Raw genomic sequence first — 12,677 nt, 5'->3', positions numbered from 1 at the left:
GTTTGTTGTATATGGCCTTTATTATGTTGCAATGGTAAATGGGAGTGTTTCCATAATTTCTCTTTCAGATTTTTCATCATTAGTGTATAGGAATGCAAGAGATTTCTGTGCATTAATTTTGTGTCCTGCAACGTTACCAAATTCATTGATTAGCTCTAGTAGTTTTCTGGTGGCATTTTTAGGATCCTCTATGTATAGTATCATGTCATCTGCAAACAGTGATAGTTTTACTACTTCTTTTCCAATTTGTATTCCTTTTATTTCTTTTTCTTCTGTGGTTGCTGTGGCTAGGACTTCCAAAACTGTGTTGAATAATAGTGGTGAGAGTGGACATCCTTGTGTCGTTCCTGATCTTAGAGGAAATGCTTTCAGTTTCTCACCATTGAGAATGATGTTTGCTGTGGGTTTGTCATATATGGCCTTTATTATGTTGAAGTAGGTTCCCTCTATGCCCACTTTCTGGAGAGTTTTTATCATAAATGGGTGTTGAATTTTGTCAAAAGCTTTCTCTGCATCTATTGATATGATCATATGGTTTTTATTCTTCAATTTTTTAATATGGTGTATCACATTGATTGATTTGCATATACTGAAGAATCCTTGCATCTCTGGGATAAATTCCACTTGATCCCACTCTTTGATTTCTTCAGTGATCTCTTGGTTAGTTAGTAATGTATTATTCAGCCTCCATGTGTTTGTGTTTCCTACATTTTTTTCCCTGTAATTCATTTCTAATCTCATAGCGTTGTGGTCAGAAAAGATATTTGATATGATTTCAATTTTCTTAAATTTACTGAGGCTTGATTTGTGACCCAAGATGTGATCTATCCTGGAGAATGTTCCATGCGCACTTGAGAAGAAAGTGTAATCTGCTGTTTTTGGATGGAATGTCCTATAAATATCAATTAAATCTATCTGGCCTATTGTGTCATTTAAAGCTTCTGTTTCCTTATTTATTTTCTGTTTGGATGATCTGTCAATTGGTGTAAGTGAGGTGTTAAAGTCCCCCACTATTATTGTGTTACTGTTGATTTCCTCTTTTATAGCTGTTAGCAGTTGCTTATGTATTGAGGTGCTCCTGTGTTGGGTGCATATATATTTATAATTGTTATATCTCCTTCTTGGATTGATCCCTTGATCATTATGTAGTGTCCTTCCTTGTCTCTTGTAACACTCTATATTTTAAAATCTATTTTATCTGATATGAATATTGCTACTCCAGTTTTCTTTTGATTTCCATTTGCATGGAATATCTTTTTCCATCCCCTCACTTTCAGTCTATATGTGTCCCTAGGTCTGAAGTGGGCCTCTCGTAGACAGTATATATATGGGTCTTGTTTTTGCATCCATTCAGCAAGCCTGTGTCTTTTGGTTGGAGCATTTAATCTATTCACGTTTAAGGTAATTATCGATATGTATGTTCCTATGACCATTTTCTTAATTGTTTTGGGTTTGTTTTTGTAGGTCCTTTTCTTCTCTTGTGTTTCCCACTTAGAGAAATTCCTTTAGCATTTGTTGTAGAGCTGGTTTGGTGGTGTCGAATTCTCTTAGCTTTTGCTTGTCTGTAAACCTTTTGATTTCTCCATTGAATCTGAATGAGATCCTTGCTGGGTAGAGTATCTTGGTTGTAAGTTTCTTCCCTTTCATCACTTTAAGTATATCATGCCACTCCCTTCTGGCTTGTAGAGTTTCTGCTGAGAAATCAGTTGTTAACCTTATGGGAGCTCCCTTGTATGTTATTTGTCGTTTTTCCCTTGTTGCTTTCAATAATTTTTCTTTGTCTTTAATTAAAAAAAATTAATTTAACCCTAAAAAGTCAATCTGAGGTGCTGGTTAAAATGCATATTCCTGGGCCATATTTCCAGCAAATCTGGTTCATTAGTTCCAAGCCCCCTGATGATGGCTTCTAGACTAGTTACCAGGGTAACCCTGGCAATTACTTAATCCACCCCAGTTGATACATCCCAAGGTTTTAGATTTCATTGATCCCCAGCCTGGGGCCAAATATCCAGTCATCATTGAACTCTTAGCCAGTCACTGATTCACTGCTCTTTGTTGTAACTCTGCTTCCTGTTCAAGTACATGACCACACAGTCCTCCTATAAAACAACAGTTCAAAGTTCCTGTGTTCCTCTTCCTCTGTTGTCAGGGACAACCCCATGCAAGGCAAAGGGAAACAAGAGCAGCTGTTTTTCAGTGGAGTGAAAAGGCTCTTTGGTCCATCTTTCTCTCCCAATGCTTGCTCCCCTGACCCATCCCCTCCTCCAACTGGCATATTGGTCATTTCTCACATTTTTTTAGTAAATAAAATCACAGTCACATCAGAGCTAAGCAGCACCTTTGAAAGGACCTGGTCCTACCTCCTTAATTTCCCGGAAAGTAAACTAAAGGAGAGAGGGGTTAAGGGACTTACCCAAGGTCACACAGCCAACAGGGGCAATGGTGGTGTTCAAACCCAGACAGTCTGGCTCCAGCACTTCTGCTTTAACCTCCATGCTCTATGGTGCATAGATTTAGTGAGAAAGCTGCACTAAGAGTGGAAGACAGGCTGGCATAACCATGTTGGGAAAACACATGTATAGTTCAAGGGCAAGGCTATCCTTATGCTATTCTTGTGATTTTGTTCTTCTGTCAGTGTGTGGGTAGAAAAATAGGCAAAGCTGAACACTGTCTTGACTATTTCGAAGCTCTAATTACATTAGAGAGGAGATTAAAACCCAGAATGTAGGGTTATTTGGCCTCTGTCACTTCATTCTTTCCCATAACTCAGAAGAAGAGGCAGGTAGCATGGACAGGACAGGGAGTGCTGGTCGACTCCAGAAGCCTGGGGTTCTACTCCAACTCCCAACTCTGCCTCTTCCTAATTCTGATGGTACAGAACTTCTCTTCTCTGGGCACTATTCCTTCATCTGTAAATTGGAAAGAGGATTCATTCAAGGTGATTGCTGAGCTGCGTCCAGTTCTATGATTGGATGCGTGTCTCACCAAAGAGTTGGCAGGGGTGTTTGTGTTGTCTCTGGGCAGCTGAGGTTGAGGGTAAATGTCTTGGTCACTTGCATTTCTATTGACTGGTTCTGTGTCAATACATACCCTTAGGAATGGGGAGAACCTTCACAGCCCTTCTAACTCCCTCAATATTCTGCCAGTGAACAGTATTGAATAATACTGCTGAGTGGCTGTGTACAGGGCCAGAGCCAGCTGGGGACCCCCAGAGTCTTCATAAGGCTGCCCTCTATAGAATCCTCCTGCTCTCCTCCTCTTCAAGAAGTCACTCTGGAGTTTAGGGGGCTCAAGTATCAACAAACAGATCTGAGTGACCCTCTGACTCTGTCATCTCATGGTGACTGGGCAGGAAGACAGCCTATCTCTCTGACTCTTGTGAGGCTGCTCCCCTGACCTGCACAGATATCTGACTGGAGGCAAAGGAGCCCTCATTTTGCTTCTTGCTTGGGTTATCTGGGGTGCCTCAGGGTCTCTTTGACAAAACAGAAAGTGTTCAAAATCTTTAAAGTATCCCCCTGTCCCTACCTTTGACCTACAGCCCCGCCATCACCAATAATTAGTCAGTTTCATCTCTTCTCCCATATCCATATCTCCCATATCCCTGGGGTAGGGAGATGGGTTCCATCCTGGTTTCATGATGGAAGGGTTATGAAGATCTGTGTCAAAGCCTAAGACTGTATAAAACCCAACAAATTATTTGCTGAAAAGGAAAGAACTTCTGTGTTTTCATTATGCTATTGCCAGGTAAAATTCCACTTCAACGAATATCATGGTAAATATGCAAGTTTTTTGCATAGCCCAGCTGTTTTCATATTTCTTTGGTGACTTGTTACAACATCCCTTCACAAAGAGTTGTCTGAGTCCATTCACGCTGCCATTAAAAAAAAAAAATTCCATATACTGGGCAGCTAATAAACAACAGAAATTTATTTCTTTTAGTTCTTAGAAGTCCAAGATTAACATGCCAGCAGATCTGGTGTCTGGTGAGAGCCTTCTTCATGGTTCATAGATGGACAGTTTTTTGCTGCGTTCTCACATGGTAGAAGGAGTAAGGATCTTTCTAGGGCCTCTTTTTCTAGGGCACTAATCCCATTCACGAGGGCTCCACCCTCATGACCCTATCATCCCAAAGCCCTACCTCTAAATACCATCACATTGGGCATTAGCATTTAACATATGAATTTGGGGACAGGGGACACAAACATTCAGTCTATAGCAAGAGTCATTTAGTTCAACAAACTAATTATGTCTCTCTTTTAGATAGAACACATCCTTTCCTCACAAAAGTAACCAATTGATGGCACCTACCTTATAAGAAGAGTAGACCAGAGTTCAGTGTAGTTATGTCTGACTTCAGGGCATTCTTGATCTCCAGAAAGCAGCAATTCCTTTTAACTCCTCTTTTATCTCTTTTCATGCCACAAATCCCACTAACACACCTAAAGCCCCCCAAAATTCAATCATACCCTTGGGGATGCATATCACAGTGCTTTCCTCTACTGAGAGATTGAGCATAAAATCTCTTTCACTCCTTACTCTTTTCAGACTATACAATGGTGTCTGGTGGTGAATTGTGTATACAGTCCACCAAAACGAGCCAGCGAAAAATGGAGTGAAATTGCCTCATTTTTTGCTGTATGGATTCCTGAAAGTTCCATCACATTGTCAAGTAGGCTTCCAAAATGGAAAAGCAATGGTCAAAAATCTAGTTGGCAACATTAGGTAGAGGAACAAATGCTATCAACAGACTAATGTGTTTCTCCCTTAATTTTACTTGTTAGCTGTGTGAACTTAGTAAAGCAAACAGCCTCTCTGAGCAGAGACCTTCCTCTGTGAGCTGGATGATCTCTCAAGGCTTCCCAGTTCACTGATCCTGTACCTTTATTTCCCTGCTTATTTATAAAGCTTACCTTTTTGCATAGGACATCTTTGTTCTGCTTTTCTAATTTTTAAAAATATTTAATTTATTTATTTGGCTGCATCGGGTCTTAGTTGTTGCACACAGGCTCTTCCTTGCAGTGTTCGGGCTTCTCCCTAGTTGAAACGCGTGGTCTCTAGAGTGCGTGGGCTTAGTTGCCCCACAGCCTGTGGGATTTTAGTTCCCTGACCAGGGATTGAACCTGCATCCCCTGCTTTGGAAGGCGGATTCTTAACCACTGGACCACCAGGGAAGTCCCACTTTTCTGATATTTTAAGAGAGTAAAAGTTATTTTGCGAAAAATATTAAACTTCCCAACTTGCCATATACATTATTTTACCTAAAATGTCAATTTCCCTATCCAGAACTGAAAACGTTCATTGATGTAGTCGACCATTCATTTGATGTTATTTCTTTCCACTCCACGTTAATGTGAAAGAGCTAACTTTAGCTCATACGGAAGGAACGACTGTTTCCAAAACTTTGGGAGAAGAATGAGGGAAAGAAGATTTCGTGTTTGTCTTGCTTTTATTTTAGTTTTTCCTCCAGAAGAACTCCTCCTATACTAACTGCACCAGGACCCATCAGAGGGAAGAGGGTCCTCACACCTATGTTCAAATGCATGAAGGGTCTTGGGCACATCATCCCTCACTCGTCCTTCCTCCCCAGATTCTCACTGAGGCACGTAAGTCATGCCCTATACGAGAACTCTACCTATGCCCCCAGCCCCTGCTCAGACCCCTCCACCCAGCTGCAGTTGCCTCCCACCCCCCAAGCCTGGGGCTCTGGCCAGGGAATTTGGCTCACCAGGCAGAACCAGCTGGATAACAAATGGTCCCAATTAAGGTGCTCTCTGATCACATTAAGGTGTGAACCTCTCCAGCACTATTTTTATTTTGTCTCACCTAGAGGAGGACTGTCTGAAGGAAGAGTGGGGAAGTGTAAACAGGCAGTGAGGTTGGAATGTTCTGACAGTCCAGTGCCTCCCACAGCTCCTGGACTGAGGCAAGCATGAAGGCTGCCCAGAAAAGGGGGCCATCATGAGAAAAAGCCACTGACCGGAAGTCAAAAAGCCTCATGAAATATGTACAGCGTTGGAGTGCTTAACTCGAAAAGGGAGTGGGGAGCCTCCAGAGTCCCGCACATCCCTTACCCCACACAGTGGTGCCAGAGGCACCTCCTTGGGTCAAAATCGTCAGTGATCACTTCCAGGAATAATTCCAGGAAGCCTCATTGCCTGCTGTGTGGAGGCCTTGATACCATTCCCTGATAGAAACAGCCAGAGGTGGGCAGGGAGCTTCTGCTTCCTCTATAGAACTCTCTACACCCCTCACTTCACAGTCTGTGCCTCAGCATCCTTCTATCCTCATCCCAGCGGCTCCACCCTCACACCCACACACCCCACCTCCGTCATATCAAGCCATTCACAGTTGTTCACATCCTTTCACTTCTCCATCATTGGGATGCCTTTCCTCTGGGGGAGCCTCTTCTCAGCCTTTAAAATTCACCTCAAATTGTACCTGTTAAAGCATAACCTTCTCATACTGGCCTGAAGTCTACCCTTCTTGGTCTTAGCTTTGTATTCACTTCTGAATATGATGTTTGCCAAAATAATTTCTTCACTTCTTTCACTTCTCTACTTGACTATCAACTCCTTAAGGTCAGGGACAAGGTTATATACATCTTTCAGCCCCAGGGCTAAATACAGTACCTTTACATATGATAGTTACATTTCTGTGTCACCATGGCTAGCTATGGTGCACTGTTGTTTGGTCAAAACCAATCTAGATATTGCTGTAAAGATATTTTTAAGATGTGATTAACATCTAAATCAGTAAACTTAGAGTAGAACAGATTACTCTCCACGTGTGGGTGGGCTTCATCCACTCAGTTGAAGGCTGTAAGAGAAAAGACTTAAGTCCCTGTAAGAGGAAGGAATTTAGCCTCCAAACTCCCTTCAGACTTGAGTCACTACATCAAACTCTTGGAATTTCTAGGCTGCCAGCCTGTTCTGCAAATTCTGGACTTGCCAGTCCCCACAATCATGTAAGTTCATTCCTTAAAGTAAACTCTCTGCCTCTCTCTGTCTCCATTTCTCTGTCTCTATCTCTCTCTGTGTCTCTGTCTCTGTCTCTGTCTGTCTGTCTGTCTCTGTCTCTCTCTCTCTCTCTCTCTCTCTCTCTCTCTCTCTCTCTCTCTCTATATATATATATATATATATATATACACTATTGCTTCTGTTTCTGTGGGGAACCCTAACTAACATAATGCCTGTTTACTGGCCCTCAGACTTAATAGCAAAGAAAGGAATATGGCAAATGGGACTAAAGGCTGAATAGGAGAGGGAAAATGGCTGAAAATATGTGGCTACGTAGACAGATTGAATGACCAGAAAGTAAACAACATGCCACTATTTTTGAAATAATGATTTCTACATTTATTATGCACCTGGGTACCATATGTGCACAGAAATATTTTAATGCAATTGGATATCCTTAAATTTTAGAGGTTCCCATGTAAATATCAAACTTTAAGGTAGAATGGGATTAAGATATGGAAAAGGGGATTTAGGCCAACATAAAGCACATATAACAAAGCGTATTCATATTTTGTAGGGGATTTTCTGGAATCTTTAGAGTCTTTTGGGACTGGATTAATTCCCTGGGATTCCTGAACCCTTAGGAGTCCTCAAGCTATTTTCAGCATTTTTAGAAGTCACATTGAAGTCCTACCCCTGCCTGCTAAGACTGCATAGGCTCATTAAAATGTCAAATTTTGTTTGCTTTCGGCTAGAATTCTCTTAAACCAGTGTGATGACATTGGTTATCCTTTGCTGCTCAATATCTCTATTTGTTAACTGTATATATCTTTGATTAATTTTTTAAAATGGAAACATAGCTCAACTAATTAACAAATATAAGATTTTGATAGCAAAATCTCTTCAGACAAAGGGGACCCAAGAGGTGGAGAAAAGTGGGGAGATAATGAAAGGAGTTTCTGGTGATGGAAAGGTAGGAATCCTCAGACTGGATGATTGCTGAGCTCCTTCAAGGCCCCAGAGCTTAGTGAAGTCATCTCAGTAGCTTATTAGCCACTAGGCTTATGGTGGGCAAATGATAAGTGCCTGCCCTCAAGTTCACATGCAGGTGGAACAAGTAAGATGGCTTAGAGAAGCTGGTCCAGTCGGGCAATGGGTCCAGCTGAGAGGCAAGGTGCTAGAATAGCAGCTGCGGTGGTTCTGCTCCTTAAATCTTGACTGTGGGTTGTTGAAGCAACACCCCTCAACCCACACTGCCTAACTTTGAGTCCCAGCGCTGTCCCTCACTAGGTCTGTGACATCTTTGTGCCTCACTTTCCTCATTTGTAAACTGATGATGATGCGTTCTAGATTTGTTATAAGGATCAAATACTTTAACATGCAAAGCACCTGGAACAGTGCCAGGAACAGAGGAAGCCTCCAATAAAACTGGATTTTTGTTATATGTCAGACATTGTATCAAATATTTTGCATACACTTTCTCTGTCTCCAGAATAAGCCCTCAAGGTAGGTACTATTATTATCTCCATTTTACAGATGAGAAAACTGATGCTTAGAGAGTTTAAGAAACTTGTCCAAAGTCACCCATCTCATCAGTGTCAGAAGTTGGACTCAAGTAAACCTTGACATTGCCAGTCACTCTTTGCCTGCCCCAGTGGAGTGAGGGTTGTGCCTGTGGGAGACCCCAGAGCTGCTCACACACTGTGTGCCTCTGGGCAAGTCACCCAGCCTTCCCAAGCTTCCGTATTTTCATCTGTAAGGTTAGAGGGTTGTTTCCCAGTTTGGATAATTTATTAAGGTTATGTATACTGTTGTCATTAGGGAAAGCACGGTGAAGCACAGCAACCTTATGCACTAACTTTGCAACTCCTTTGGAACTTCTAAAATGATTTCAAAGTAGAAATTTTAAACACTACTGTAGGGATATGCTACTTGGCATTTTTCTTCATGTCAGGCACTGTGTTTTGCACACAAATGGTGCTCACAAATCCTTACTGATGTGATTTATTTGATTTCTAGAAAATGAAATGTGACCAGTACTGAGCAGATTGCTCTGTGTGATACAAAATACAGAGGTCTCTCTGTAAAGTCTTGATTTAAGTAGCAAGAACAAGTAATTTAGATGATGAAAACATCTTATTCTTTAAAATAACATTTTTCATGCATTTAGAATTTTATATTAAAAAAATCCATCACATCAACAAACTAAAAAAGAAAAATCACGTGATCATATCAATAGATGCAGAAAAAGAATTTGGCAAAACCTAACACTCACACATGACAAAAACTCTCAGTAAATGTACAGCACACAGAATATAGCCAATCTTTTATAATAACTATAAATGGAGTATAATCTTTTAAAATTGTGAATCACTACGTTGTACACCTGAAACTTATATGATACTGTAAATCAACTATATTTCAATGAAAAAAAATCTCCAAAAACTCCTCCTTTAGCTATCTTGTTAGTGAGTATTTTAACTCTTGGACTGTCTTATGTATTATAAACATTTTTTCCAGTTCATCATTTATATTTGCATGTTTTTGTATATAGTCATTAAACATTTTTATATACACTTCAATAAAAACACCTCTCAGTAAACTGGGAATAGAGTGGAACTTTCTTAACTTGCTAAAAACTAACTGCAAAACTCTTAGAGCTAACATTATACTTAATGGTGAGAAACTTGAAGCTTTCCCACTAAAATCAGGTACAAGGCAAAGATGTCCTCTCTCACCAGTCCTTTTCAAACATCCTAAAAAATGAAGGAAATGGACTCCATGTTCATCGATAGAGAGCCTCAATATTGTCAAGATGTCAGTTCTTCCCAACTTGATCTACAGATTCAATGCATTCCCAGTCAAAATTCCAGCAATTATTTTACAGATATCAACAAACTAATTTTGAAGTTTACATGGAGAGGCAAATGATCCAGAATAGCCAACACAATATTGAATAGAAGAGCAAAGTGGTAGGACTGATGCTACCTGACTTTAAGACAACTTAAAGCTACAATAATCAAGATAGTGTGGTATTGGTGGAAGAATAGACAGATAGATCAATGGAATAGAATAGAAAGCCCAGAACTATATCCTTTTAAATATAGTCAACTGATCATTGACAAAGAAGCAAAGGCAATACAATGGAGCAAAGGTAGTCTCTTCAACAAATGGTTCTGGAACAATTGGACATCTACATGCAAAATAAATGCATCCAGACACATACTTTATACCCCTTCACAAAAATTAATTCAAAATGGATCATAGATCTAAATTTAAAACACAAAACTGTAAAACTCCTGGAAAATAACACGGGAGAACACCTATATGATCTCAGGCACGGTGATATCTTTTTAGACACAACATCAAAGGCACAATTCATGAAAGAAATAATTGATAAGCTGGACTTCATTAAAATGAAAAAGTTCTGCTCTGGGGGATCCAATGTCAAGAGACTTAGAAGGCAAGCCACAGATTGGGAGAAAATATTCACAAAGGACACAACTGATAAAGGACTCTTACCCAAAAATACATAGAACTCTTAAAAATCAACAAGGAAACAATTTAAAAATGGGCCAAAGATCTTAACAGACACCTAACCAAAGATACATAGATGGAAAATAAGCACGTGAAAATATGTTCCACATCATATACAGGAACTCTCATACATTGCTAGTGGGAATGCACCAGTGGGGTACAGCCACTTTGCAAGACAGTTTAGTGGTTTCTTACAAAACCAAATATACTCTTACCTTATGATCCAGCAGTTGCACTCCTTGGTATTTACTTAAAATAGCTGAGGGCTTCCCTGGTGGCACAGTGGTTAAGAATCCACCTGCCAATGCAGGGGACACAGGTTCAAGCCCTGCTCCGGGAAGATCCCACATGCCGCAGAGCAGCTAAGCCCGTGCGCCACAACTACTGAGCCTGTGCTCTAGAGCTCGTGAGCCATAGCTACTGAGCCTGTGTGCCACAACTACTGAAGCCATGCGCCTAGAGCCCATGCTCCGCAACAAGAGAAGCCACCGCAATGAGAAGCCTGCACACGACAACAAAGAGTAGCCTCTGCTTGCCACAAGTAGAGAAAGCCCACACGCAGCAATGAAGACCCAATGCAGCCAAAAATAAATAAATTAAATAAATAAATTAAAATATATATATATAAAAATAAATAAATAAAAATAAAATAGCTGAAAACTTATGTCCGCACGAAAACCTGCACCTAGATGTTTATAGCAGCTTTGTTCATAACTGCCAAAGCTTGGAAGCAACAAAGATGTCCTTTAGTAGGTAAATGGATAAATAAACTGTGACACATCCAGACAATTTAATATTATCTGGCACTAAAAAGAAATGAGCCATCAAGCCGTGAGAGGACATGGAGAAAACTGAAATGCATGTTACTAAGTGAAAAAAGCTACATACAGTATGATTCCAACTCTATGAAATTCTGGAAAAGACAAAACTATGGAGATAGTAAAAAGATCAGTGGTTGCCAGGGGTCAGGGAGGGGCAGGAGATGAGTAGGCAGAGTCTAGAGGATTTTTAGGGCAATAAAGATACTCTGTATGGCATTATACTGATGGATGTATATCATTATATGTTTGTCCAAATCCATAGACTATACAACACCAAGAATGAACCCTGAGGTAAACTATGGACTTTGGATGATTAGGAGGTGTCACTGTAGGTTCATCCTTGGTAACAAATGTGCCACTCTGGTGAGTGATGCTGATCTTGGGGGAGGCTATACATGTGTAGGGGGAGGGGTGTATATATGGAAAAGCTCTGTACCTTCCTTTCAATTTTTTTGTGAAACTAAAACTGCTGTAAAAAAAAAATACAGTCTTTAAAAAAGAAAACAACTTAGATGGCTGGATGTAGGGTTGTCTAAGGGTCCTTCCTGGGGTAGGACCACTGTCTGCAATAGAACAAGCCTCCCCCATCAGATTCTCTTGCAGCAGAAGCAGAGGTTCTGTGCACACCCGGCCCATTGCCGCGGGCTGCCAGTCCCGTCTTCCGTCTCATTCAGTTTGGACACTGCCTCAATGGTAAATACTAGCGTGCCCAACCTCCGCCCTTGATGCAATCACTGCTGCCTTCAAGAGCAGCTGGAAATCCTTCCTGCCAGGTGTATTTTGTCTGATAATGTTGGTCACTGTGGAGGTGAAAACAGAACTAAAAGGCTCTCTGTGTTTCAGGGAGCTGTGAAAATCTGGGGCCAGGCAGGTGGGCTCCAAGCACCATTCCCAGAAATAGCAACAAAGGGATTCTTTTAAAAGCCTGGTGTTTTCCTTTTGATTGAACACTCTCTTAGCGACCAGGCATTTTGCTCTGGACAGAGAAATCTGTGTGCCTTTCTTTGTTATACAACAGTCAAGCAGAGCCAGGACACGTCAGTCAACCGCTCTGTGCCTCAGTTTACCCATCTGTTATAAATCACCTCTACTTGGTGGGAAGCATGTCATTTGTACAGTGGGGAGGGAGAAGGAGGGAGGGAAGTAGAATAGAAATGAAAAGCTTCTTTTTTCTTATTTCAGTCCATGGCCAGAATGTAAACAGCAGCCTATTTCTAAAACTCAGCCGACAGAGGAATAGCCGTGAGCCGATGCTGGCGGGGCCCAGGACCAGCCTGACCAGAAAAGACTGACGTGGTTCTATCTTGGTCCCTTCACAAATAGTGCTCACTGGGGGTTGCTCCTCAAGGCCAGGCCTCCT

Source organism: Stenella coeruleoalba (genome assembly GCF_951394435.1).
Source record: "Stenella coeruleoalba genome assembly, chromosome: 9".
In the NCBI taxonomy this organism is placed as follows: Eukaryota; Metazoa; Chordata; class Mammalia; order Artiodactyla; family Delphinidae; genus Stenella; species Stenella coeruleoalba.
This window is presented reverse-complemented; position numbering follows the sequence as displayed.